Raw genomic sequence first — 26,672 nt, 5'->3', positions numbered from 1 at the left:
GAGGCCTGCACCCAACCTTTGCATGCTGAATGGATGGGAGATGTTCCAGGGGGCCTGGAAGCCTACAGTGAGTTTAGCAGCCTCAAGGCAAGTCACCAGCACACTGGCAAAGAGCATCAGAACTGGTGTTGGGTGGTACCCTGGCATTCAATCCCTGAACAGAGCTCAGACTCAACTGGGGCCTCAAGACCTGTTTTGAGAGCCATGGATGGCATCTAACACCTGTATCACTGCAGAGCTGTGAGAGGCTCAGCCTCCTGATTACTCCTGCCAGGAACTTATATGACAGTGTAGAGTTCCCTGAGGATCACAGCTTGCTTTCTATTCAGTGCCATTAGTTAACCAAAACTCTCCCTTTTCAGAGTCTGTCTTAATACCATCTAGAAGCAGCAACCTTGCAGAAGGAGGCCGAAGCAGCTAGTCAGTAGGATCCTGGTGATTGATCCAGTGATATGCCTGACAAACTTCATGTTCCTGGGCAAGTCACATGATCCCTCTGTCCCTCTCCACCAGTAAAATAAGAACCATGGAAACTACTCAAATGGAGTCAGATGGCCCGGGCTGGAATTCTGACTCCACCACACATTAGTTGAGTGACGTAGGACATATTACTTCCCCTTTCTATGCCTTCTTCTCCTGCTCTGTAAAACAGGGATAAAACTGTAATGAGGTCTTCCCCTAAGTGATATGGTAAAGACTAAAAGAGATCATACAAGACTAGCCCTTGGCAAAATATCTGGGCAAAGAGAGCCAGTCCATCAATGGTAGATTTGACAATGGTGTTGATGACAACGATGATCCCAGTAATAGTGATGATAATTATCACTTGCTGATTCCATCTTCTAGGACATTTTTATGAAATAAGTAAGCTTATGGCTATAAGGTTTCCTGACAAGTTGGCACAGTCTGTATCCCTCACCCAGGCTTTTAGGGTGCCACTGATTGGTTATTGATGCATGAAATACTAACCCTCCCTCTACACAGGTCAGGGCAAGGAGCTGGGGGCAGCTCTTAATTGTCTGAAATATCACAGGGATGACAGGACCCTTGGGAAGCCATTGCTACTCCCAAGTAAGATGGCCCAACTGTTAGCCAGGAAAATCCACATGAGTATAAAGGGTTGAATTCCCACCTACTGTGGGCTTGCTTTCTGATTACTCTGGCAGGGAAGGAGCTGGCGTCTCACATTCATCTCAGGATTATGTGAGCACAGTCAACTTGCTATGAGTCTCAAGGCTTGATCTAAGGACCACCTACATCAGTCTCTCCTGATGGTTAGAAATGCAGATTCCAGCGCTTCTCTCCAGACCCTCTGAACCAGAATGTTTTGAGGTTGCTCTGGGAATCCATGTTCAACAGGTCCTCATATATCCCTAAGTAGACTGAAGTATGAGAACCCCTGGCAGTCTGAAGTGAGAAGAGGGAAAGAATAGCCAATAGCTATTCTCTACTTATCTTCCTTGACTAGCAAGCCCCCAGGATGGAATTAAGGAGGCTTAGCTTTGGCCTGTCTCAGAGGGTCACTTCTAAACCCACGGATTGGGAGGTTGCTTCTCTCCAAACCAAATGCATCATAACTGCTTCTTCCCTGACCTGCAGTTTCTCTCTCTCCTCTGCTAGGACAGCTTGGGGTCAATTTGCGAAATCATCTGAGTCCAAAAGCTCACTGGAACCATAAGCAAAATCCCATGAATGTTTTTTGGCTCAGACGCTTACCAGTGTACATGTCCCTGGACAAGTCAGTTAAATCTGTGCCTCAGTCTCCTGAATATCAAAATGAGCAGAGTAACACCCCTCCTGGAGGGATGTTATAAAGATACTGTGAGATTGCATAATTACTTAGAATGGTACCTCACATTTATTAGGAATCCATAAGGGAATTCTGTTAATAAATGTGTCATTGCACACATCATGATCTCAAAACTAGGGCACTGGGAATAATATGTTATCTATGCACTTTGTGTTCCCTCCGCCCTTCCATATGTATCCTTTCTTTGATTTGTATTCCCACACTGGGTAATTTCTGATTCTTTGTGTTTACAGATTGCCTTTGTCCTGAGAATCTTTGAGCCAGGTGACTGTGTGTGTCCTTTTTGGATCCTAATATCAGCACAGTGTTAGGCCTCTAGGCATGCAAATTAGTATCAATCATAATAAGTATAAGGATTTTGTATTCTTTTTTTTTTTTTTTTTTTTTTTTTTGAGACGGAGTCTCTCTCTGTCCCCCAGGCTGGAGTGCAGTGGCGTGATCTCGGTTCACTGCAAGCTCTGCCTCCCAGGTTCACGCCATTCTCCTGCCTCAGCCTCCTGAGTAGCTGGGACTACAGGCGCCCGCCACCAAGCCCGGCTAATTTTTTTGTATTTTTAGTAGAGACGGGGTTTCACTGTGTTAGCCAGGTTGGTCTCGATCTCCTGACCTCGTGATCCGCCCGCCTCGGCCTCCCAAAGTGCTGGGATTACAGGCATGAACCACCGTGCCCGGCCTAGGATTTTGTATTCTTAAATGCTTACAAGTGAGCATGGTCAAAACCAGAAGAAAATACCAATGGTGTTCAGTGTTGTTGTGAGTTTGAGAAACAGACATACACTGGCCAGTAGGAATGTTCATTAACAGCAGTTCTTCAGTATGCACCAAACCTTAAGAATGTGTGCATATTGGACTCAAAATTCTAATTTGAGGGATTTATTACAAATAAATAAAATCATATGATCAGATTTAACGAGTGTGATTTCTAACAGTCAAAATTTAGACACGCTTCAATGTCCAACAGATGGACCAGGATGAATAACACATAGTGAATTCACACGACTGAGTGGCATGCAATCACTAAAAATAATATTTTATATACATATTCTCTTAGAAAGATAACCGCAGTGTACTGCTAACTGATGAAGCGCATCATACAACAATATATATTAGTATTCCATTTTGGTTTTTTTTTTTTTCAAAAGGAAAGATTACATACAACAAACGATTAAACGTGGCTCACTCTGTGTGACAGAAATTATGGGTGGTTTGTCCTTTGTTTATATTAATTTTCATTTTTTGTCTTAATGTCTTTGCAATAAGAAAGAAAAGTGAATATTTTAATTAAAAATAAACCCTACAGAATTGTACTTCTGGAGGATCAACACAGAAGGTGAAATTCAGCCACCTTAAACCCTCAGGTCAGGAGCACCCCACACTTACAGACACCTGGCTTACCTCTGTAGGCCCTAATTATTCTCTGCTGAGCTCAGCCCCTTCCATTTCTCCATTGCCCTCAGAGACAGAGATGCAGCGGTCCAGGTAATGGCCATCATGAGCTGGAAAATCATTGCTGTAGTTACTAGCCCAATTTGTGTGATACCTTTGATTGGCAGGAATGGAAAGGCTGAGGTTAAAACCAAGTTGGGGGGCGGTGGGTGTCGTAAGGACTGTGGCTGTTGGAGGGGGCACACTGTCCTCTACTTTGCTTCCCAGCCCTCCTTCCTTTTAGGGGATTCTTAGGCCTAGAAGTTACCCGTATGATTGGGAGAGGCCACGTTATTTCATCGGATGATGCTTTGGAACAGAAGTTGTCTGTGCTTGGCCAGCGGAGGTTCAAAGTGCAGCCCCCTCTGCCTGGGGTAACTCTTTAATTCCTTGCTACTTTATCCCATCTCTGTTTCCTGAACAGACTATTACTGAGGGAGGGTTCTTTCTGCCTGATTTGTGGCTTCCTCAATAGCGACCAGCCTAGTCCATAAACCAGATGCAAGGCCAGCTGTTCAGCATCCGAGATCAGATAAGATGAGCTGTATCCAGGATGGTGGGTTTTAGTAAAACCTCTAGCAACTTTCTAGCTGCCCTTCCTCCAGCTCCCCCTTTCTCCCTGCCTCACTTCAATTTGTAAATCAGTGGCCTGATCAAGTTTAGGTGAAAAGTAAAGGTTTGGCATGTTTGGGCTCTACTTCTCCCCCAGGGAAAAGGTGAGAGGCAGAAAGAGGTGCTTGACCTAAGTGGAATGCAATGCAGTGAGCCTGTGATCACGTTGGGGGAGAGGCAAAGTGAGCTCCTACTGGTGTGTTCCTGGAAAAGGCTTCAGCAAGTCTGTAAGACTACCTGAACCTCAGTTTCCTTATCTGTGAAATGAGAAAAAGGCAGAGGGCAGCGAGCTCTGACCTTACCAGCCTCCTGCCCTAAGATACTAGACATCTGGTGGATTCCTAATGAATGGAAGACAGTAGTCCTGGGGGCCCTGCTGGGTGATGACAGCAAGTTTCTCTACAGTTCGGGCTTACAGGTTCCTAACGGGAACATTCCTGAAGGTAGAGCACACCGTGTACTCACTATTCCAGAAATAAGAGCAAGTAAACGTGGCTGTAACCTGTCAGGGTGTGAACTGCAAACTTCCCCTGTGTTCTCAGCTCTTACAAACAGCTGTGGTGCCAGTTCTGAAGACGCAGCTTCTACTAAGCAAAAGTTTAAGGAGCCAGAGGAAAGCAGAGTTAAGATCAAACTGAAAGATCGTGGCTTTTAAGGCTGCAACAAAACAAAATCCCTGGGATGCAAATCCTGTTAGTAATCACGCACACAGGCACCCACGACTCCCACAAGGCTGAGGATGAGGTGCAACCTTGGCTGACTGACAAGAACGCTCTAGTCTTGTTTCTGAAAACGTTTGTGCCAAGAGAAGAAAATTCCTCCCTCTTGGAAGCTCTACCTGTCTTCTGTGTGCTTCAATCGTCTGCTATTTATCCTGTGTCGCTGAAATAGACTTTCTCATGACCGTGTCCTAAAGGAATGAGTCTTTGACACCTGAGCAAACTTGGGGTTTTAAGAAATACTTTAAACAACCAAGCGTTCTCCCAGATATCACTATAATCTCAGGGGAAGAAGCTAGTCTGGCCTAAATGCCAGATTTCTGAATATTTATTTCACAGTCTCTGTTCCTACTACTTCATAGTCTCTGCTCCTCCTCCTGCCCCCATTATGCCTTGGTATGAAGAGCAAAAACTTTCAGAGGTTGTGAGGAGGAGAAGCAACCACCTGCTCCAGGTACTCGGTATTCAAAGATACGGGATGACTAACAGTGATGTCATTAATTCCAAAGCCACTTTCCATAAAATTTTAGGTTTCCCAAGACAGCTTTGCTGTCATAGTGTCCCAAACACTGAGCAAATAAAGAATATGTCCTGGCCGGGAGCAGTGGCTCACGCCTGTAATCCCAGCACTTTGGGAAGCTGAGGTGGGCAGATCACCTGAGGTCAGGAGTTCGAGTCCAGCTTGGTCAACATGGTGAAACCCCATCTCTACTCAAAACACAAAAATTAGCCAGGCATAGTGGCAGAGGCCTGTAATCCCAGCTACTCGGGAGGCTGAGGCAGAAGAATCACTTGAACCCTAGAGGCAGAGGTTGCAGTGAGCAGAGATCATACCACTGCACTCCAGCCTGGGCAACAGAGCAAGACTCGTTCTCAAAAAAAAAAAAAAAAAAAAGAATATGTACTAATCCATCTTTCTCTGGTGATGACACACTCTTGACCCATAGAATGTTTCTCCATCTGTGCAAATTGGCCACCTGTGTGGCACGGGGCTTGGCATCTGGCAGCTTCTTTCTGGTGGATAGCCATCCATCTAAAGTGACACAGGATGTCCCTGACTCCTCGGGCCTCTCCAGGTTCTTGTCTGGAGAAACCAGGAGACCTCTCACTTCCTGGCATTTCCTCTCTACTCCTGGTAAAGGCTCTTGAGCCAAACACGTGGTGTGGCTCTCCCTAGGCTGTGAGCCCGCGGAAGGAAAGCTTGCAAAGCAGAGGATAATATCCTTAAAGGCTTGAAGAGGAGGGAGGTGCTGACCTCCCCCTAGAGTACTGGTATTCCTATCTATGGCACAGGAGCCCCGGCTTCTCCCATCACTTTCCTGTAGAAGGCAGTGTCACAGAATGGCTGTGAGCATAGGTTTTGGAATGAGAAAAGCTGGCATGGACAAGTTATGTATTATCTGAACCCAATTTTCTCATTTGTAATTACTCTGATAACCTTATGTGAGGATTAAATGAAGTAGTAAATGTAAAATACACAGCATAGTGCCTGGCATGTAACAACAGCCAGTACGTGGTAGCAGTTTTAAAATAAGGATCTATTGCGCGGTGGCTCAAGCCTGTAATCCCAGCACTTTGGGAGGCCGAGACGGGCGGATCACGAGGTCAGGAGATCGAGACCATCCTGGGTAACACAGTGAAACCCCGTCTGTACTAAAAATACAAAAACTTAGCCGGGCGAGGTGGCAGGCGCCTGTAGTCCCAGCTACTCGGGAGGCTGAGGCAGGAGAATGGCGTGAACCCGGGAGGCGGAGCTTGCAGTGAGCTGAGATCCAGCCACTGCACTCCAGCCTGGGTGACAGAGCGAGACTCCGTCTCAAAAAAAAAAAAAAAAAAAAGGATCTATTGCTCCAGGCAAAAGATCATAAAGTCTGTTGGATGGATTCTGTGTTGACCCAAAGGAACAAATTGCTGCTGCTGCAGAAACCAGAGGAACTGGTAAAAGATGTTGCTGGGATAGGTTTCTGAAGATGTCTGGATTTATCATTGCTAATGTATACATACACATACATAGTTTTCAAGCATGACATGGGATGATGAAGCTCTGGCTGGTTATTAGGGGGGAAAAATAAGTTCTCCCAGAACAATTACAACATGTTCACTGCTGCTGCTGGGTAACACTACCTTTTGCTTATATCCTGTAGGTATTAAGTCAAAGGGCCTTTAGTTTCTTTTTCTTTTTTATTGGACTGAGTCTCACTCTGTCAACCAGGCTGGAGTGCAGTGGCGTGATCTCGGCTCACTGCAACCTCTGCCTTCCATGTTCAAGCTATTCTCATGCCTCAGGCCAGGTTGGTCTCAAACTCCCGACCTCAAGCGACCCATCCACCTTGGCCTCCCAAGGTGCTGTGATTACAGGCATGAGTTACCACGCCCGGCCAGGGCCTTTAGTCTCTAAATCAGCACTGTCCAAAATAATAACATGAGCAACATATATTATTTAAGATTTTCTAGCAGACACATTAAAAAAAGAGTAAAAAAGCTGTTAAGATTACTTATCAAGAGTATTCTAAATATTATAATTTCAATACATAATCAATATTTTAAACATTGAGATTTTATGTTATTTTCTTTATACCACATCTGGAAAATTTGGTGTGTGTTTTATACTTGAACACATCTCAATTTAGATTTGCCTCATTTCAACTGCTCAGTAGCCATGTGTAGTTAGTGGTTACAGTCTTGAACAGTAAATCTTCACTCTGAGCGACCCTTTGAGTCCCCTGCAAGATAGCGATGTTTCCTCTGGGGTGTTGAAGGTCCTGGGAATTTCAACTTGACACCTCTCTCAGTGGCCTCAATTCTGTCCCTCTGATTCTTTAGTGTTCTTTGGAAGCTCTTGCTGATAAAGGAACAAGCTGCCTGTATCATGACACTGAGAATAATATTTACTCAACATACTTAAAGCCTGAGATGGGGCCGGACATGGTGTCTCACACCCGTAATCCCAGCACTTTGGGAGGCCGAGGTGGGTGGATCACCTGAGGTCAGGAGTTTGATACTGGCCTGGCCAACATGGCGAAACCCCTTTGCTACTAAAAATACAAAAATTAGCCTGATGTGGTGGCGGGCACCTGTAATCCCAGCTACTTGGGAGGCTGAGGTGGGAGAGTCACTTGGACCTGAAAGGCAGAGGTTGCAGTGAGCCGAGATCACACCACTGCACTCCAGCCTGGGCAACAGGGCAAGACTCCACCTCAGGGGGAAGAAAAAAAAAAAAAAGGCTGAGATGGGGCCGTTCATAAGCACATTCTGAGGGTTGAGGGGGATCGGTGTCTATGTGTCATGTATCTTGCCTCACCCATTGGACAGCTGAAATCTAAGGCTGAAAGGCAATTTGCTTTATGTGTGTGGTTCAGGAAAGGGGAGGGGTGCCTGGGGTTGGGGGAGCTTTCATTGTAATCTGGGCAAACACCATTCTTGTCAGCCAAGTGCTCACACTTGGGTATAACACTTCCTTCCTACAAAGAATAAGCACGTGTTCTCAAGAGCATGCATGCCCAAGCAATTGCTATCAGCAGCTACAGTTAAGAGAAAGAGTTGCTGCCATCGCCGAGCTATGGGGTCAGCTTCTTCCTCATGCCCTGTGAAGTTCACATGGTGCAGGGTTCACCACAGGGCCCAGAATGGAGCTGTGAGCCCTTGCCACATAGCAGATGGCTAAGAAGAAAGAGCTAGGGAGTCGCACAGCTGGGACGCGTGGAGCATTGGCCCCTCCAGTGGAGTGAAGCAAGGCTCTGAGTTGGTAATGGGCTCTGCAGCAGGCAGGATGTCCAGGTTGCTAGGGAGCCCTTCTCAAGGGGGAAGGTAGCTGTTGCCCCACCCTTGGCATCAGGTCCACATGTCTAGTATTGGGTCTGGCTTCCTGTAGGGCAATGGATCTTAGTTTTCTTTGAGAGACCAGTAAAAATTCCCAAAAGAAACGCACATATAAACACACCAGTTTGCTAGGGGATCTTGGAAGAGATGGTATGCAGTCACAGATATGTGCTTGGGCTCTGAACTCAAGACTACCTGAGTTCAAAATCTGACTCTGATACTCAGCCAGCTGTTAGCTGTGTACCTTGGACAAGTTACTTGGACTCTCTTAGACTTTCCTCTCCTTCTAAATAGCAATAAAAACTTCCATAGGGCTGCTGTGTGATTAAATGAGATAGTACAAAGCTCTTAAATGCAGTGTTGCCACCACGCGGTAGGAGCTCAGTCATGTTCACCATCATGAAGGCCTTCAGAGAGGATCTGGCATGAAAGCCTTGGATCACTGCCCTGTAAGTTGTACTTTGGGTGTCATTAGCCTTTTGAAATAGCAGATAACCAGGTAAAGGGTGGACATGAAATTCCATGGCTGATTATAACACCCTCGTTATGAGTTAAGGGACTTCGCACCTTCCTTCTCATATCTCAGTACGAGGATAAACTTCAGAGTCAACTCTGCCATGTGGGATGCTAAAGGTCAGTGCAACACAGCTCTGTTTTTGCCCACTACATGCCATCACAACCTCTGCCCTGCTGTTCAGCTAACTCTAGGAAGGGACATCTCCCCTCTTTCTTTGTGATCCATCATTGTGAAGTTTACAAGAATAGATCCAGCCCATAGCTCTAGCTAGGTCTTTGCTTCTCTTGCCTGTTGAGTCATGTTGTTTGACTTGAAAAGATTTGACCTAGGGGTCAAAACAGCCTAAGATCCTTCCTAAATAAGTGTTTCCCATGCTTTACATGTCTCAGCTACTGCAGACATCATGTGCTTCCCCTTTTCTCTCTGATCCTCACATTTCTTCTTTGCCCTCACCAAAAATGCTTATGGTAAGCATTATTTTGTGACTGTTCCATCATCTTAATCCAATGAAATATTCTAAAACAAAAGATCTAGAGGTTTAAGATGAATCTTCTAGATTCTGAGGTCAGAAGTTATATTAAAAGGAGAAATTTGGGGCTGGGCATGGTGGCTCACATCTGTAATCCTAGCACTTTGGGAGGCCGAGGCATGTGGATCACTTGAGGTCAGGAGTTCAAGACCAGCCTGGCCAACATAGTGAAACCCTGTCTCTACTAAAAGTACAACAACAAAACAAAATTAGCTGGGCGTGATGGCAGGTGCCTGTAATCCCAGCTACTCAAGAGGCTGAGGTAGGAGAATTGCTTGAACTCAGGAAGTAGAGGTTGCAGTGAGCCAAGATTATGTCACTGTACTCCAGCCTGGGCAACAGAGCAAGACCCTCTTCATTAGGTTCAGTGGTCTCTGGAATCTGGACATATTCACTAAGACCTTTAAATAACATTTGGTTGCCCTGCCTGACTCCTCTCAACGTGCTGTGAAATCTGCTTTGCAACCAGCTGTGCTTCCGAAAGAAAGGCAGATTTTCAGAGACAAGCTGCAAATCACTTGGCTTTGCAAAATCGCCTGAAAGTATTAAAAAATAACACTTGGCCCCACCAGCACCATCATCACTCTTACCAAGCTATAGGATCTCGGGAAGGGATGTCATTTCTCTGAGCTTCTATTTTTCTTGTCTGTACAAATCATAACTAACTTCTGAGTATATTGTGAGGGTCAAATGAAGTGTTTGTCACGGGACCTGGTTCCCAGCAGCCACTGGAAATTTGGATGTTGAAAGTATTGTTCCCACTCAGACCTCACAGGTTTGCTAAGAGGCAAGCTAGAAGCATTTTATAAACTGGGAGGAGCTGTGTGAATGCATGATGGCACTATGTAAAGTTAGTCTGCTTATATTATCTGTCTTTCTCTGCTTTCTGAAACATGGGGGCGCTGGGTGTGGTGGCTCACGCCTGTAATCCCAACACTTTGGGAAGCCAAGTCAGGCGGATCACTTGAGGTCAGGAGTTCCAGACCAGTCTGGCCAACGTGGTGAAACTCCGTCTCTACTAAAAATACAAAAAAAAAAGAAAAAAAGAAAAAGAAAAATTTAGCCAGGCATGGTGGCAGGTGCCTGTAATCCCAGCTACTTGAAAGGCTGAGGTAGGAGAATTGCTTAAACCCGGGAGGCAGAGGTTGCAGTGAGCCGAGATTGTGCCATTGCATTGTAGCCTGGGCAACAGAGTGAGACTTCATTTCAAAAATAAAGTAAAATAAAATAAAATAAAATAAAATAAAGGGAAAGCCTGGTTTCTGTTTCTGAAGAGCTGCCAGCCTCTGCCATTAAAGATAAAATGGCTGTTTCCAGGCTGTGTTACAAAACTCTAGAATGTTAGACTCTAGTATTCTAGAACAACATTGTGTAGTACATGTGTGGTTGGGAACAGGATGGGAGTGTATACAAACAGTTCCCAGCAGCGTGGTTGTGAGTATGTCAGCGTTGTAGTGGGAGTGTGTACAAACAGTTTCCAGCAGCATGGTTGTGAGTATGTCAGCGTTGTAGCTGTGGGGCAGACTCCTCACTCCTCCAGATCTCACCTATGAATGACCTTAAAAGTGAAAGTTTGTACTTTTTAGGGGTTGCAGGATGCCCAAGCCTAAAGGTTACTTATTTTTATATTGGGTTCTAAATGGATATGGCAGCAGGAGGGGAGGGAGTGACAGAGCGTGTTGCAAAGAAGCTTATCTAACACGTTTTTGAAGAGAGAGGCTGTAGGAAGCAGTGGTTTATCAAGAGCTGGTGTAACGCTCGGGCACTGGAGACCTGGGTTCTGGGCTTATCTCTCTCATTAGTTACTTCATCACCTGAGCCAGCTGCCTCACGTTCTGGCATTTTAGATACCCTCATAAGTAAAATGACTGTTGTTGGATCAGCTGATGTCCCCCACACACCCACTCTCCTACCCACCTGGGCTGTCTAGTGGTGATGCTGTGCAGCTTTGTTTTATATTTACCTAAAGAAGTACAACCGTGACTGCCAATACCTCCTGCTGTGGCCAAAGCACTGCTCTGAGACTTGGCCTGCAGGCTGCTCTTGAAGACCGCCTCTCTCCTGGAGCATCTGAGGAGTTCCATTCTGTGTCAAGTTTCCCCCCACCTGCAGGCTCACCATAGCAAATGCGATTCCTGTGACATTTCAGTAGCTGCGCCCTTTGAAGCCAGGATAGCTGCTTGAAGCAGAGATGCTCCTAAATGTGGTCCAAGGGTGGTCCCCAGACCAGCAGAATCCATATCACCTGGAATTGTTAGAAATACAGATTCTTGGAACCTAGATCAGACCTAGGGAGTTAGAAATTCTAGCCAGAAATCTATGTTGTAACTAACAAGCTCTCCCTGAGGATTGTGATGCTGAAGTTTGGGAACCCCTGGCTTGGAGTATCTTGCTCTCTGGTAAGTGTAGTGTCAAAGCAGTTCAGTGGGTTGCTACTTAACACAACTGGGCCCTAGTCCAGTCAAGTAGTTCTCACACCCCCAATCCCCATTGAACCGTCTTCTTTAGCCACTTCTTAGAAGCCCTTTTCTTTCACATGCTAAGGAAGGACTAAGATTCTGTAGCAAAAAGGTGACCTTCAAGAGTTAATGAACAGGCTGGGCACGGTGGCTCATGCCTGTAATCCCAGCACCTTGGGAGGCCGAGGCGGGCAGATCACCTGAGGTCAGGAGTTTGAGGCCAGCCTGGTGAACATACAGTGAAATTCCGTCTATACGAAAAAAATACAAAACTTAGCCAAGCATGGTGGTGCATGCCTGTAGTCCCAGCTACTCAGGAGGCTGAGGCAGGAGAATCACTTGAACCCAGAGGGCGGAGGTTGCAGTGAGCTGAGATCACACCACTGCACCCCAGCCTGGGTGACAGAGCCAAACTCCATCTCTAAGATTAAAAAAAATAAAGAAAAGAGTGAGCGAAGCAGGTTGGGTGCAGAGGCTCACACCTGTAATCCTAGCATTTTGGGAGGCCACGGTGGGTGGATGACTTCAGCCCAAGAGTAAGAGGTCAGCCTGGGGAACATGGCAAAATCCGTATCTAGTAAAAATTTAAAAATTAATCAGGTATGGCGGCGCATGCCTATAGTCCCAGCTACTCTGGAGGCTGAGGTGGGAGGATAACCTGAGCCCAGAAAGTGGAAGTTGCAGTGAGCTGAGATTGCACCACTGTACTCTAGCCTGGGTGACAGAGCAAGACCCTGTCTCAAAAAAAGAAAAATCCTGTGTGTTGAAGAATCCAGGCCTCTGTGGCTCAGCAAAGGTAGGTGACTGGAGAGAGGACTGTTACCTAAATGGTGTGGTGGCAATGACCTGTGGTCCCAGCTGCTCACGAACCCGAGGTAGGAGGATTACCTGAGCCCAGGAAGTCAAGGCTGCAGTGAGCCATGATGTTGCCACTGCCTGAGTGACAGGAGTGAGACCCTGTCTTAAAAAAAAAAAAAAAAAAAAAAGCCAGGCACAGTGGCTCACACCTGTAATCCCAGCACTTTGGAAGGCCGAGGCAGGCAGATCACTTGAGGTCAGGAGTTCAAGACCAGCCACGGCCAACATGGTGAAACCCCATCTCTACTAAAATATAAAAGTCAGCCAGGCCTGGTGACACACATCTGTAGTCCCAGCTACTTAGGAGATAGAGGTAAGAGAATGGCTTGAACCCAGGAGGCAGAGGTTACAGTGAGCCAAGATAGAGTCGCTGCACTCTAGCCTGGGCAACAGAGGGAGACTCCATCTCAAAAAAAAAAAAAAAAAAAGTTAATGCACATGAGAATCTGACCTAAGAAGGCTTCTGTGTTAATATTCTAGTCTCTCCTCCACACAAGAGTCAACAGGAAGTGGTATTAGCTTCTGATTTTGATATTGGCCACCTGACCAAATACAGTAAGAAGAAACCTAATGCAGCATTTCCCTGAATTTCTGCAAAACTGATGCACAGAAAGCTTTCAAGGATCTAAGGTCTGCTGGTAGCTGAACATACACAGATCAATGGGGCAACCTAGAGGCCAAGGTGCTGCAGCGGTTCTTCGTGACTCTGAGTCAGGCGCTGTCTTGACCAACCGGTTGTGTGATTCCAGAAGCCTTCTTTCACCTGAAAAGGCCTCCTTGGCCTCACCCATACAGTAGAGGTTGCACATCGTCTCCAGGGCTTGTTTCATTTCTACCCACTGTTTTTGTTTAGTAATGATGCCTTGCAGTCCTAATGATCTTGGAATCAAGAACGGCGACTAGGGAACTTCAAAATGGAAAGAGAGGCTGAGCATGGTGGCTCATGCCTATGATCCCAGCACTTCAGGAGGCCGAGGCGCGCAGATCACTTGAAGTCAGGAGTTCGAAACCAGCCTGGCCAACATGGTGAAACCCTGTCTCTGCTAAAAAAAAAAAAAAAAAAAAAAATTAGCCGGGCATTGTGGTACATGCCTATAATCGCAGCTACTCCGGAGGCTGAGGCAGGAGAATTGCTCGAACCCAGGAAGCGGAGGTTGTGGTGAGCTGAGATTGCACCACTGCGCTCCAGCCTGGACAACAGAGTGAGACTCCATCTCAAAAAAAAAAAAAAAAAAAAAAAAAAGAGGAAAGAGAGTAGGATGGCTGAACCATGATGCAGTAGCAATGCTTCTTATTTGAGCACCTTGCTAGACTATGTGTGCTGCAGACTGTGTTCATGATTCCGAATCCCAAATACAACTCTCCTAGAGTTGTATTTAGTCTCTCAGACTAGACTCTAGACTGATTTGGCTCATTTGGTTGTCTTGGACACGTTCTAATGCTGAAGGGGACAGTAGTCCTTTCTAGAAGATAGCTGGTCTCCAAATGCACACCTCTGCGTAGTCTGAATCCTAAAGTTATAGCTTGAGCCAATTAAAGTGGCTTCTCATTTTTCTCTCACTCTGATCTCAAGGAGCCCTTTTTCCTCTAGTAATCTAGACCTTCCTCTTCCTATCACAGTCTCAAGGATTGTGCCCCCAAAGCAGATACAAAGCCCTGTCTACCCCTTCTCCTTCCCCTGAGGCAGAGCTTTATCGAAGGTTTCTCTTGGTAAACGTTAGCTTTCTGAACTGAGGGCCGTCTTTTTATTTTTTCCCTCTTAAGCCCATTGCATAACAATCTCTTGTTGTAATCTTTTGCCGAACACTGCTTTTCTTACTGTCAGAGGTTACTACAGGGGTTTGAACAGGTAACTCCTACCTTTGAACTTCTATTGCGACAGATTCAAAGGTTCCAGGGGAGTGTGTTGGCCACTCTCAGGACAGTACACAGTAACTTCGGGTGTGCCCCAGTCAGTCCCAGGAGCTGTGGAAAGAGTAGAAGTGCCTGAATGTGGTGCTGAATCAGTACAGCCAGCTGTGAGGGGAGCGCTTCCTCGACCCGGGAAGGAAGAGTCTTCTTCCAAGGTAAGCCGCAATGGTACTACCTGCTCTATATTGAATATATCTGTGAGATAGTAGGGAGGGGGGTGGTGTGGGGAAAGAAAGTGGGATTTCTTACTCTCAGCCTAAGGCTCTTTTATAATATGAAATTACATTTAGTTGAATAGTAATCTCAGCTGACTTGTGTGGGAGGCAAAGAAAAAAATCCATTGGAAAGGGGGTGGAGATACATGAGCTGTCCAAATGCTAGCAGGGGATGGAATTGGGAGGGAACACTGATTTTGCCAAGTGTACTAAAGCACACAAAGCCAGAACGTGGGTCTCCTTCATCTTCCATTGAGAAGTTTCTGTCTCAGTGTAGTTAGAAGGATCATGTGTCAGCTGCTGACGGCAGAGAGTCCCATTTGGCAGAGAGAGAGGAAAGGAATCAACAGATATTCAATTAGGTGCTGGGGACTGTTCTGGGTAGATGATGTACGTTACTTCATTGGTGTATCTCCTCCTGTAAAGCAGGTGGTATCATTCCATTTCACAGATGCATAGTGTGTCTCCAGGCTGTTAAACAGCATGGCCTAAGCTACGTAGCTCAAAGGTGGTGTGGCTAGAATTTGAGTCTTGTTTGGTCAGTTTCCACAGCCTGCCCAACAACGCAGAATTCTTGTGGGTTGCCAAAACTTCTAGTTACCCCCTGAAATCCTGAGGGTGTCACTCATGTGCACAGAGGATTGATAGGAATACAACTGATGGGCCTTTAGAATGAGTCAACCTTCCTGAACTTAAGCATTTTTATTGGTGGAGGTCAATTAAAAATCAATAAATATGTATCTTCTCCTAGCCCTGAGCCCTTTGGTGAAGGAAGACAGCACCCGGTGAAGGGCCCAGAGGTACTAGCGTGGCTGAGATTCAACACCCACTCTGCCATCCTCTGCTCTCCTCTAGAGGAAGTTGCCTCTTGGGGTGCTGAGTTCCTGAAACTAAGCAAAAGCCAAGTGCTCCTCCAGTCGTGAGATGAGCTGGAGGATGGAATGCCACGGGCACCCCTTCATCTCCCAGCCCTTCATCTTTCTTCCATGTCCAAAGGCGGCTCCCCGGAGGCCAAGGGCTCAGCTCTTGTGTTCTCTGAGATTGTGGCACAGCTCACCCTGGCTTCCTTAGTTGGAAGCTCTTAAGACCCAGCTCTGTAGAAGGAACGAACCCTAATCTAGCTCCAGCAAAGAGCCAGGATCAGGCTGAATTTCCTGTGAGCCTTCGTGGGGGATTGAGGAGAAAGTGCTGCTTCATTCTGAGGTATCTGTGAGGTGGGGAAGGGGCAGGAAAATTTGTTATTTCTGCTTCCTAATCTGCGAATGGCAGCTCCAGGGCCCACCTGTGGCCACAGCCTTAGGCAGATCAAAAATGAGACTAATACAGGTCCTGGTAATACTGGGGGTGACCAAGGCAGCGGAATCGATTTTTAAGTTAAGTTTTGAGGTGTGAATGTGTCAGAGGGAAAGAAATCATGCCAACTGAACGACTCACAGCCCTGTCATTCTTGACTTGCTTGTTTGTTTTCTTGGCTTTGCCAGAACAGCTTCAGGGACCAAGGCAGGCAGCTCTGGTGACTGGAGAGATGGGGTGAAAGGTCTTGGTGTGGGTCTGAGGGCTGAGGTACCCTCTAGCCAGACTTTCCTGTCCTCCAAATCCAGCAGGGAACAGCGCCACTTCTGCCTTTGTGAGGCTTCTGATCTGAGGGGCACCTCAAGTTATTTTAGTTTGTTTTTTTTCATCTTAGTTGAAAGGTGATTGGCCACAGGAGGACAGGGTAAATTGTGTTGAGGCAAGCTGGCTTTTGTATCGGCCCTTAGGGGCTGAGGTGAAAGGCTTTGACACTGAGCCAGGGTAGCTTTGGCAGCTTCTCCCGTCCTGGTCAGAACGCTTCCACTTTCAGTTGTGAAAAAAAAAAAAAAATTAAAACCAGGAAGTGAAGTCCCTGAGCACGTTAGAAAGCCTGACATGGCCTGACTCGGCACAGCTCAGAGCAGGGCAGAACTAGAGACGCTCTGGGCCGGACTTCTGCCCGCATGGACGTTCTGAAGCCACCCTGTCTCTGGAGGAACCGGGAGTGAGGGAAGAAGGACAGGGACTTGTGTGGCAGGAAGAACTTGGAGCCGGGAAGTCCCTGTTGGCTAGAAGCACTGAGAGATGTGGCCCCCTCCCAGGGTAAGGGGACCATCGAGGGGCTGTTATTCAGCAAGGGGGTCTTGTGAGGGTGTGACAGAGGCCAAGGGGGCATCCTGACCCCCAACTTTCGTGAAGCGACTTAGAATCAAGGGCCGGCTGAGTTCTACGGGCACACCATGCTCTCTCCCTCCTGGTCTCAGGCATGCCTTCAGATCCTGTGTCAGGAGGAGCAAGGGGAAGGAAGGATGTGGGGCATGCTTTCTCCCAGCTCTCTTGGGGGAGGTGAACCACAACAGAGACCTCTTTTTGTGGGTCTGAGCAGCCGGCATAGCTCCCCTGAGGTGGGCTGGGGGTTTGCCCTCAATTTTATGTTGGATAAGACTGATGAATGAGACCCATGGGGTGGGAGAGACAGATGAATGGAGTTGAGTGTATTTTAGGAAGCAGGGTCACAGGTTAAGTATCAGGTACTGCTTAATTCCTAAGTACTTCCTTCCTGATGCCCACTGCCTGAGGGTCCTAAGGTGAACCTCAAAGACCCTCAGGGAGTAAGCACTAGAAAGAGACTCTACCGCCGGGGCTTGGTACCTTCTGAGATATCAACCTTTTTTTGGTGGTCTGAAAGGTAGGATGGAATCTGTAGCTCCAATGTGTAGGTGATTGGTATTCTATATCAGAGGCAGAGTCTTAAAAAATAACATTAAGGCCAGGCGCAGTGACTCACACCTGTAATCCCAGAACTCTGGGAGGCCGAGGCAGGTGGATCACCTGAAGTCAGGAGTTAGAGACCAGCCTGGCCAACAGGGAGAAACCCCATCTCTACTGAAAATACAGAAAGTAGCCGGGTGTGGTGGCATACGCCTGTAATCCCAGCAACTCAGGAGGCAGGACAATTGCTCGAACCTGGGAGGCGGAGGTTGCAGTGAGCTGGGATGGTGCCACTGCACTCCAGTTTGGACGACAGAGTGAGACTCTGGCTCAAAAACAACAAACAAACAAAAAAACATTGAAAACTGACTTGGTTTTTTTTTGTTTGTTTGTTTATTTCTCCCTCCATATTCTGATATGGAGTCACTCCGTGGTAGTCCCCTCCGACTGATCAGTATTTGAGGTTAAACACAGAACATGTCTTGAAAGAGGCATGGTGTAAAATTTTGTAGGCATCTTTTGTGTATTTGGCATAATAAAAGGAACAAAAACCTAAATAAAACAAGAAGTATAAATGCAAATGCTTATAGGACAGGCAGTAATAAACAGAAGTAGAGTAGATGGTGTGTAATAAGATGCTAATGGTGGAAACTTTAGCAAAATTCAGAGCAGTCATACCCCAGATAAATGCATTCAAATTTAATTATTAAAAAAAGAAAACACCTTTAAATCCAGATCAAACAGAATGTTTCAGCCTGGCCTGACCTAAAATAGTCTCTCCCAGGCTATATTATAATTTCTTGAGGGCAAAGACACCAACAACAGTATCAGTGTGTCATTGCATACTAACCATCCACCTACAGTGAGACCACAGATACTACAAGGAGGTTGGAGATGGGGAAGGAGAGAGAAATGAATGTAGAGAGGGAAGATGAGGCCAGGGAAGTACCAGTACATAGGTACTCTTATATTTAATCAAGACAATCTTCTTCTTCTTTTTTTTTTTTTTTTTTTTTTTTAGAATGAGCCTTGCTCTGTCACCTAGGCTCCCAGGCTTGAGGGCAGTGGCAACATCTCGGTTCACTGCAACCTCTGCCTCCCCAGTTCAAGCGATTCTCCTGCCTCAGCCTCCTGAATAGCTGGGATTATGGGCATGCGCCACCACGCCCAACTAGTTTTTGTATTTTTAGTAGAGACGGGGTTTCACCATATTGGCCAAGCTGGTCTCAAACTCCTGACCTCAAGTGATCTGCCTGCCTAGGCCTCCCAAAGTGCTGGGATTACAGGTGTGAGCCACTGCACCTGGCCTACAGGATTTGCCAACTTTTTAGAAACCAGAAATACAGTGTCTGCTCCTGTCTGTCTCTCATATGCCTCCTCAGCAGATGGGCAGACCCTCAGCTGGAGTGCAGCCAGAGGTGACTTTTGTGCCTGACAGCACCCAGCAAGGGTGAGGCAACCCCCGCAGCAGTGAGTCCAGCCATCACTGCTTATCACATTCTGCTGGAAATGCGTCTGGGTCTATTTCTCCGATGTATGTCCGCACACCCTGAGTTCGGAAAGGGACTCTCTCACCAACTTGTCCCCCTGGCACAGGGCCTGACACTTCCCAGGTTCTCAACTCATTGTTTGAATAAATACATGAGATCTGGAGTTTGGAAGGTCAGACAGCCCATGCACTGCTGTGGTCAGGCCATAATATCAGCCTTCTTTGGGGGGAGCTGGTGGATCTCCCAGTCTTCATGGATTATTCTATTCTAAGAGTTGTGAGGTTGCGAGTGGCTCAAGTTGAGGATGTGGGGGCTAGGGGAAAGCTAGGTCAGAGACAGGCCATGGTTCCTACAACTAGAAGTGCTCTGTTTAAATAGAAAAGAGGGCTTGTTGGCTGGGCGCAGTGGCTCACCTGTAATCCCAGCACTTTGGGAGGCCTAGGATCAGGAGTTTGAGACCAGCCTGGCCAACATGGTGAAACCCCATCTCTGCTAAAAATACAAAAACTAGCTGGGCATGGTGGTGGTCACCTGTAATCCCAGCTACTTGGGAGGCTGAGGCAGGAGAATCGCTTGAACCCAGGAGGCGGAGGTTGCAGTGAGCTGAGATCTCGCCACTGCACTCCAGCCTGAGTGACAAGAGTGAAACTCCATCTCAAAAAAAAAAAAAAGGAAAAAAAGAAAAAAGAAACAAGGGGCTTGTTAAGACCTTTGCACAGAAGTGGAGGGGCAGTAATGGTTCAAGACCGTGATCGTCTCTTTTCTTTTGGGACATCTCATAATAGAACATCTGATATTGGCAAGGATGTGAAAACTGAGGAAAAGGGAAGGAAAAGGGAGCTAGACTTGATTGAGGACTTCCTATGTGCCTGACAGCATACCAGCAGTTCTATACACAGCATCTCCTTTAAGTAGTGATTTTCACCTGCTCCTTCTGCGTACAGTGGCGGGGAACCGATGCTCAGTGACTTTAAGTAACTATCCCCAGGGCTACACATGTAGTAAGTGAGGAGCTGTTGCTCTGGTACCTGGACGGGCATGACCTTGAAAGGTTGTCCCTGGAAATGACACCATTGACAAGAAAGCTTGTTGCCTGCACTATGAAACTGTTGACCCTTGACCACTGGTTGTGACAGGCAGTGCAAGGGCTGATTCTGCAGAGAACCAACGCAAGAAGTCCGCTTTCCCAACCTCTTGCCTCACCCTGGCACAGGTGACGGGGTCCTAGCACTTTGTCCGGCCTATCTTTTTACAGACCCCCTTATCAGATCCAGTGGATTTCTGACACTACTTCCTCTTACCCCAGTTCTCTCATAATATACTTGGTCAGCAGGCCTGGGATGCCCTTTGGGGGTGTCACCCATACAAGTTGTCCCAGGGTCAGGATTTGGACTGTGACTCACTTCAAGCCCAGTGGTGGATCAAGGTTGACTCTATTGACCTGAGCTCCTGTGGGATTTGTCACTTCTGGGGTCACATCCTGTGGGTGACTCAACTATCCTATGCTATCTTAACGGACTGACTTAAGAGGCTCTTGGTATTTGACTTAACATGACATTTCCTGATAAATGCTACTCAGCTCAACTGGCCAAGGCCTGGCCCCACCCAGGCTCTTTGGAGTATGTGAAGGCAATGGCTCCAGTGGTGCAGTGTCTGCACTGGGCCCCATGCACCATCTCATTCATCCTTGAAGACTTTTTCTTTCCCCCGCCCCTTTTAACTACAGATGGACCCTCCACTTCCAGCAGAAATACCTCTTCACCATTTACCTCCCCTAAATGTCCCACTTGCTCCACTTTAGTGCCTCTAGCACATCTGGCCATTCCCCTTCTCCACTTCCACTTGGCTCCATCCAACCTAATGAGATGATTGGTCTCTCCATGAGGAAAGTAGATAGAGAGACACAGACAACAGTTGAGAAAGATGGTTTGGTGGCAGGGCCACTGGCTGGAATCATAGTTGAGATCTTACTAGACATCAGCTTGATTGGTAGAACTGTCATCCTTTTTTTTTTTTTTTTTTTTTAAGACAGGTCTCACTCTTGTCACTCTGCACATCCAGGCTCCCAGGCTGGAGTACAGTGGCGGGATCATGGATCACTGCAACCTTGACCTCCCAGGCTCAACAGTCCTCCTACCTCATTCTCCTGAGTACCTGGGACTATAGGCATGCCCAGCTAAATTTTTTATTTTTGTAAAGATGGGGTCACACTATGTTGCCCAGGCTGGTCTCGAACTCCTGGCCTCAAACGATCCTCCAGCCTCAGCCTCCCAAAGTGCTGAGATCACAGGGATGGACCATCATGTCTGGCCAGATCATCATCTTTGCCCCTGGAAAAAAGACAATTGGCAATAAAGCCAAGGGATCAAGGATCACACATCTTTGAGGTTCTAGTGTTCCATCAGCCGTCTTAATGTGCTCCAGTCTGCACTGGCCTCTTCCTCCTTCAAACCCATGAGCTCACTGCACACACTGAAGCATTCTGTAAGAGTTTCTAGGACTAGATAGACCCATAAGTACCCAGATGGCAGGAACTATATCAGCCAAGTGTTTGTCCCTCAGCACATGGCACAGTGCTGAATAGGCAGGTCCACAATTTTTGTTTACTTTGCTGAAAATAAATGTGTAGGCTGGGTACAGTGGCTCACACCTGTAATCCCAGCACTTTGGGAGGCCAAGGCGGGTAGATCACTTGAGGTCACAGTTCGAGACCAGCCTGACCAACATGGTGAAACCCCCTCTACTAAAAATACAAAACTTAGCCAGGTGTGGTGATGCACACTTGTAATCCCAGCTACTCAGGAGGCTGAGGTAGGAGAATTGCTTGAGCCCTGGAGGCAGAGGTTGCAGTGAACTGAGATCGTACCACTGCACTCCAGCCTGGGTGACAGAGTGAGACTGTCTCAAAAAAAAAAAAAAAAAGAGGCCAGGTGTGGTGGCTCACGCCTGTAATCTTAGCACTTTGCGAGGTCGAGGTGGGCAGATCATGAGGTCAGGAGTTTAAGACCAGACTGGTCAATATGGCGAAACCCAGTCTCTACTAAAAATACAAAAATTAGCTGGGCATGGTGGCGTGTGCCTGTAGTCCCAGCTACTCAAGAGGCTGAGGCAAAAGAATCACTTGACTCTGTCTCAAAAAATAAATAAATAAATAATTTTTAAAAAATCGTATAAATAAGTTAAAAGTGCAGAGGGTAAATGTATCCCTTGCCACACACACACTTCTCCAGCCCACCAGGTGCTGCCAAAGTTGGGCACATCCCATAGAGCACTGGTCTCAAAAGCATCATGACTGCCTGGGGAATTGGCTTAATCTTCTACTGGACCAGAAGTTCTGAGCATGTTTTCCTGTGCTAAACACACTGCCTGGCACACAGTAGGTGCTTGAATACCCAAATGGACGCATTATGAGGGAACCCTGACCTCACTCAGATTGGGTTGCTTAGTGTTGCCCTTCTCGTGGCATGAAGCCCCTGGCTGTGGCATTCCTGAGGAAGACTCTGCCGACCCTGCCCTGCTCTGTGCATAGGAGCATGTTCTGTTCCTTATGGGATTGAACACTGCAGACTTTCCTTCAGCAGACTCTCCTCGCTAGTTGCCTTTCTGTCAAATTGTGCCAATGGTGAGTAAAAGGTGAAAGTGGTTTGGTAACAGCAGCTTCCCACGGTGTCTCAGGTGCCACGCTAGGTGCAGTGGAATCCACAGGTGAGGATGGTCACTATGTGCGTGAGTCTATAGTACGTGAGTCTATATTCTATAGGAATAGACCTCACAGCACAGGGAGGTCTATTGACACACAGACGTCCATGAGTCACTGGAAGCCTCACTGGGACCCAAACCTGAGGAAAGGGCTTATTCTGTTCCACCTCTCCTAACTCTTCGGAGCTCTGGGTCCTGTAGCTTTTCCTGTGCAATTCAGCAGCAAAGATCTCACCAGTGGATCTGCATCAAATGCCCTAATGATTTATTTATGGTATGCTTGCCTATGGTCCAGGACACCTGTCTGAAACCTAGACTCTTAACGCTTTCTCTGCCAGCTGTCTTACACATTGGGACTGTTAGATGCCATCTAACAATTGGGCTTGGAAGAGAGATATGAGAGGTTATTATCACTTACCTTTTAAAAAATTATCTAAGCAATCAAATTGAATCTTTCCATGGTGTGGAAACGACTACTTAGCTACCACCTGGTGTTTTAATAGGGCTCCCTTTGGTAATGCTGTTTCCCTGCTCTATCCACCACATCTCTGTGGAGATGATAAGAAGGACCTTCCCCGCTGGGTGCCACGGCTCATGCCTGTAACCCCAGAACTTTAGGAGGCTGAGACAGGTGGATCGCTTGAGCCCAGGGGTTCAAGGCCAGGCTGGGCAACTTAGGGAGACCCCATCTCTACAAAAAACTTAAAAATTAGCCGAGTGTGGTGGTGCACACCTGTAGTCTCAGATACTTGGAAGGCTGAGGTAGATCACTTAAGCCTGGGAAGTTAATGCTGCAGTGAGCTGAGCATGGGAGGATGGGGTTGCCATGAGCTGTGATAGCATCACTGCATTCCAGCCTGAGCAACAAAGTAAATACATAAATAAATAAAATAAGGCCCTTCCCATCTGCCTGGGGCCGTGGCTATTATAAGACAGTGGCTTGAGCATCCATGCACGCTGGTGAGTGGCTGGGAAATTATCAGCAGGCTGTAGGTCAGGATCTCAGACCATCCTTCCTTCTTAGCTACTTGGAATGAACATTGAAAGACACACTTTCAGGGCCGCTCGGCCCTGTGACTCAGCGTTCACCTTTGCTCTGGTTTCTTATCGGCTAGGGAAATGGATGAAAAAGGTTTCCACCCACAGAGCTGCTGTCCAGCTGGATTACTTAGCGGCTGAGAAGCATTTTACACAACATGAGGGCTTGGAAGAGGCTGTGTGTCGAATGTAGTTTCGGTAGTGGGAGAGCCACGCTTGTAGAAACAAAGCTGAGGTATATGCTTAGGTGCATTCATGTGAAATGCCACCAACCAAGGTGGTAGGATTTTCTAAATTAGCTGCCTGTGTTGGAGGTGGGATTATATGGAGCTGTTCATTTTATTCTTTTCTTTTTTTTTGAGCATGAATATTTCAGAAGAAACAGTACACGTCAAGTGTTACCTTCCCAGTGAGACTACTCTAAACCTCCCTAATTAAAACTCATCTGCTGGATGCAGTGGTTCATGCCTGTAATCCCAACACTTTGGGAGGCTGAGGCAGGTGGATCACTTGATACCAGGAGCTCAAGTCCAGCCTGGACAACATGGCAAAAACTGTCTCTACTAAAAATACAAGAATTAGCCAGGCATACATCCATAATCCCAGCTACTTGGAAGGCTGAGGCATGAGAATCGCTTGAACCCAGGAGGCAGAGGTTGCAGTGAGCTGAGATCACACCACTGCGTTCCAGCCCGGGCAACAGAGCGAGACTCTGTCTCAATAAATAAATAAATAAATAAATAAATAAATAAATAAATAAAACCAATAAAAACTCATCTCCCTGCTATATTCCCAATTCTCTTTCCCTGCTCTTGTTGCTTTTGTTGTTCCGTAGTCCTATATAATCTAGTTATTGCTCAGGCTTGTTGTCAAACTCCCCAATATAATTCAACCTCACGAGGGCAGGGTTTTCCCTGCTGTATCCCCAGCACCTGGCACAATACCACATATACAGCTCAGTCTTTGAGTAACTTTTGGCTGAATGATGGAGTAGCCAAGACTTTCAAGAAATCCAGTCATGAGTCCTCCTCTGCCATCTGTCTTTTTCTTGTTTTTTTGTTTTGTTTTGTCGTTTTGTTTTTGAGACAGGGTCTTGCTCTGTTGCCCTGGCTGGAGTGCAGTGGCACAGTTACAGCTCACTGCAGCCTTGACCTCCCTGGCTCAAGTGATCCTCCCACCTCAGGCTCCCAAGTAGCTGGGACTATAGGCATGCACCACAAAGCCAGGCTAATTTTTGTAATTTTTGTAGAGACAGGGCCTCACCGTGTTCCCCAGACTGGTCTCAAACTCCTGAGATCAAGCAATACATCCACCTCAGCCTTCCAAAGTACTGGGATTTTAGACGTAAGCCACCGCACCCGACCTCCATCTCTCTTTTTCTGTGAGGATTATCTTTTCAGAAACACAAATGCGTACATAATTCATTGCAATTGAGAAGATAATGTACACACTGTCCAAATATTTTTTTCTTTCTCCCTGGCAGCACATCATAAGTTCTTTTCATGTTATTACCTACAGATCGACTTTCTTTTTTAAAATACCTGGCCAGAATTCCATTGTGTGGAAGTATTATAATTTGTTTCATTATTCTGCTATCAAGGAAGGCTTTCCTAGGCTTTTGGATTAGCCTATATGGAAAAAGTCCAGTAGACTGTCCCCCAGGGAAAGCTATTCTCAGCTACCCAAGCTATTTAAAATGATACAAAATCCAAAGGGTCAACAATTCTATAGCTTTAATGATGATAAATATAATAGCTAAATACATGAACCTATGTGCCAGGCATGGTTCTAAGCACTTTATATATCCATTAACTCTTTTAATCATGGTGACAGCCTTAGAAGGGAGATAACATTATTGTCATTTTGTAGATGAGAAACCACAGAGAATTAAATTATAAAGAAAATGACCAAGAAGAGCTTGAGCCCAACTAGTCTGAGCCAACATTCTTAACCTGTACTTTACATGTCATTTGTGATGTAGTTTATTGATCTGATGTCTATGAGATAAGTTGATAGTAGAATTACTAGGTGAAAGGGCATACATTTTATGATGTGGTAGAGGGCAATGGGGACTTCTCTAAGAGATGGCACCAAATGTACATTTCCACAATTCATGTTGCATTTCTCACTGTTTCATCCCTGGAATCTGATGCACGGGGGAAAGGCATGTCATTTAAATTTGCATTCTTAAGAACTGTAAGCAAAGTTGAATGTCTTTCCCTAATTGTAAGTAACTTGCTTGTTTTGCTGTGAACGTTCAGGACATCCCCTCTGCCCTTGCCTTACTGGGTTGAATTTTGTTTTTCATTGACTTTTGAGTTTCTTATTAAAGAAATTAACTCTTAGCCTGTCTGAGGGGTTTGATGTCATTTTTCCTCAAGTGTCTTTGTCTCTGGTATCTTTTCTGTGGGGGAAGTTTTTATTTTTATATAATCAAACTTGTCAACATTTCTGTTTATAGATTTTAGGTGTTATGTCTGTCTTGGGTCTTCTCTGTGCCAAATTATAAGAGAAAAATCTCTCCATGCTTTTTCACTCCAACTATTCTTACGGTTTTCATTGTTTTATACTTAAGTCTTTGACCTATCTTCAACTTATTTTTGTTGTAGGAATAAGAGAGTAGACAGCTTAATGTATTCTCTCCGAATGGCTAACCAGTTGTCTCAGTATATTTATTTTAAGTGAAAAAAAACTATTTTGATTTGAAATGCAATTTAGTACATGATAATAGCATCTACTGGGCGTGTTTCAGGATGATTTTATTAAATAGGTTTGTCTATTCATGACCAATAGAAAACTCCTATAGCTGTTTTGTTTTGTTTTGTTTTGTTTTGTTTTTTGAGGCAG

General features: G+C 46.2%; 1 protein-coding gene across 4 annotated transcripts in view; it reads left to right on the top strand.

Moving 5' to 3' along the window:
• Positions 1 to 26,672, top strand: part of LOC105466832 (acyl-CoA synthetase long chain family member 5) — a 77,403-nt gene that overhangs the window by 8,511 nt on the left and 42,220 nt on the right. The window contains exons 1-2 of one of the 4 annotated variants that reach the window (XM_024788574.2): positions 11,679 to 11,830; positions 14,631 to 14,814. The gene's annotated coding sequence lies outside the window, so the exon portion shown is untranslated. Of the gene's footprint in view, positions 1 to 11,678; positions 11,831 to 14,630; positions 14,815 to 15,805; positions 16,078 to 16,749; positions 16,990 to 26,672 lie in introns of those variants that run through there. The other 3 variants (XM_071069147.1, XM_024788575.2, XM_011715912.3) reach the window with 3 other exon arrangements.

The sequence above is a fragment of the Macaca nemestrina genome, chromosome 9, assembly GCF_043159975.1.
Source record: "Macaca nemestrina isolate mMacNem1 chromosome 9, mMacNem.hap1, whole genome shotgun sequence".
NCBI lineage: Eukaryota > Metazoa > Chordata > Mammalia > Primates > Cercopithecidae > Macaca > Macaca nemestrina.
Note: the sequence above shows the minus strand (reverse complement) of the source record. Positions and strands in the feature narration are given on the sequence as shown.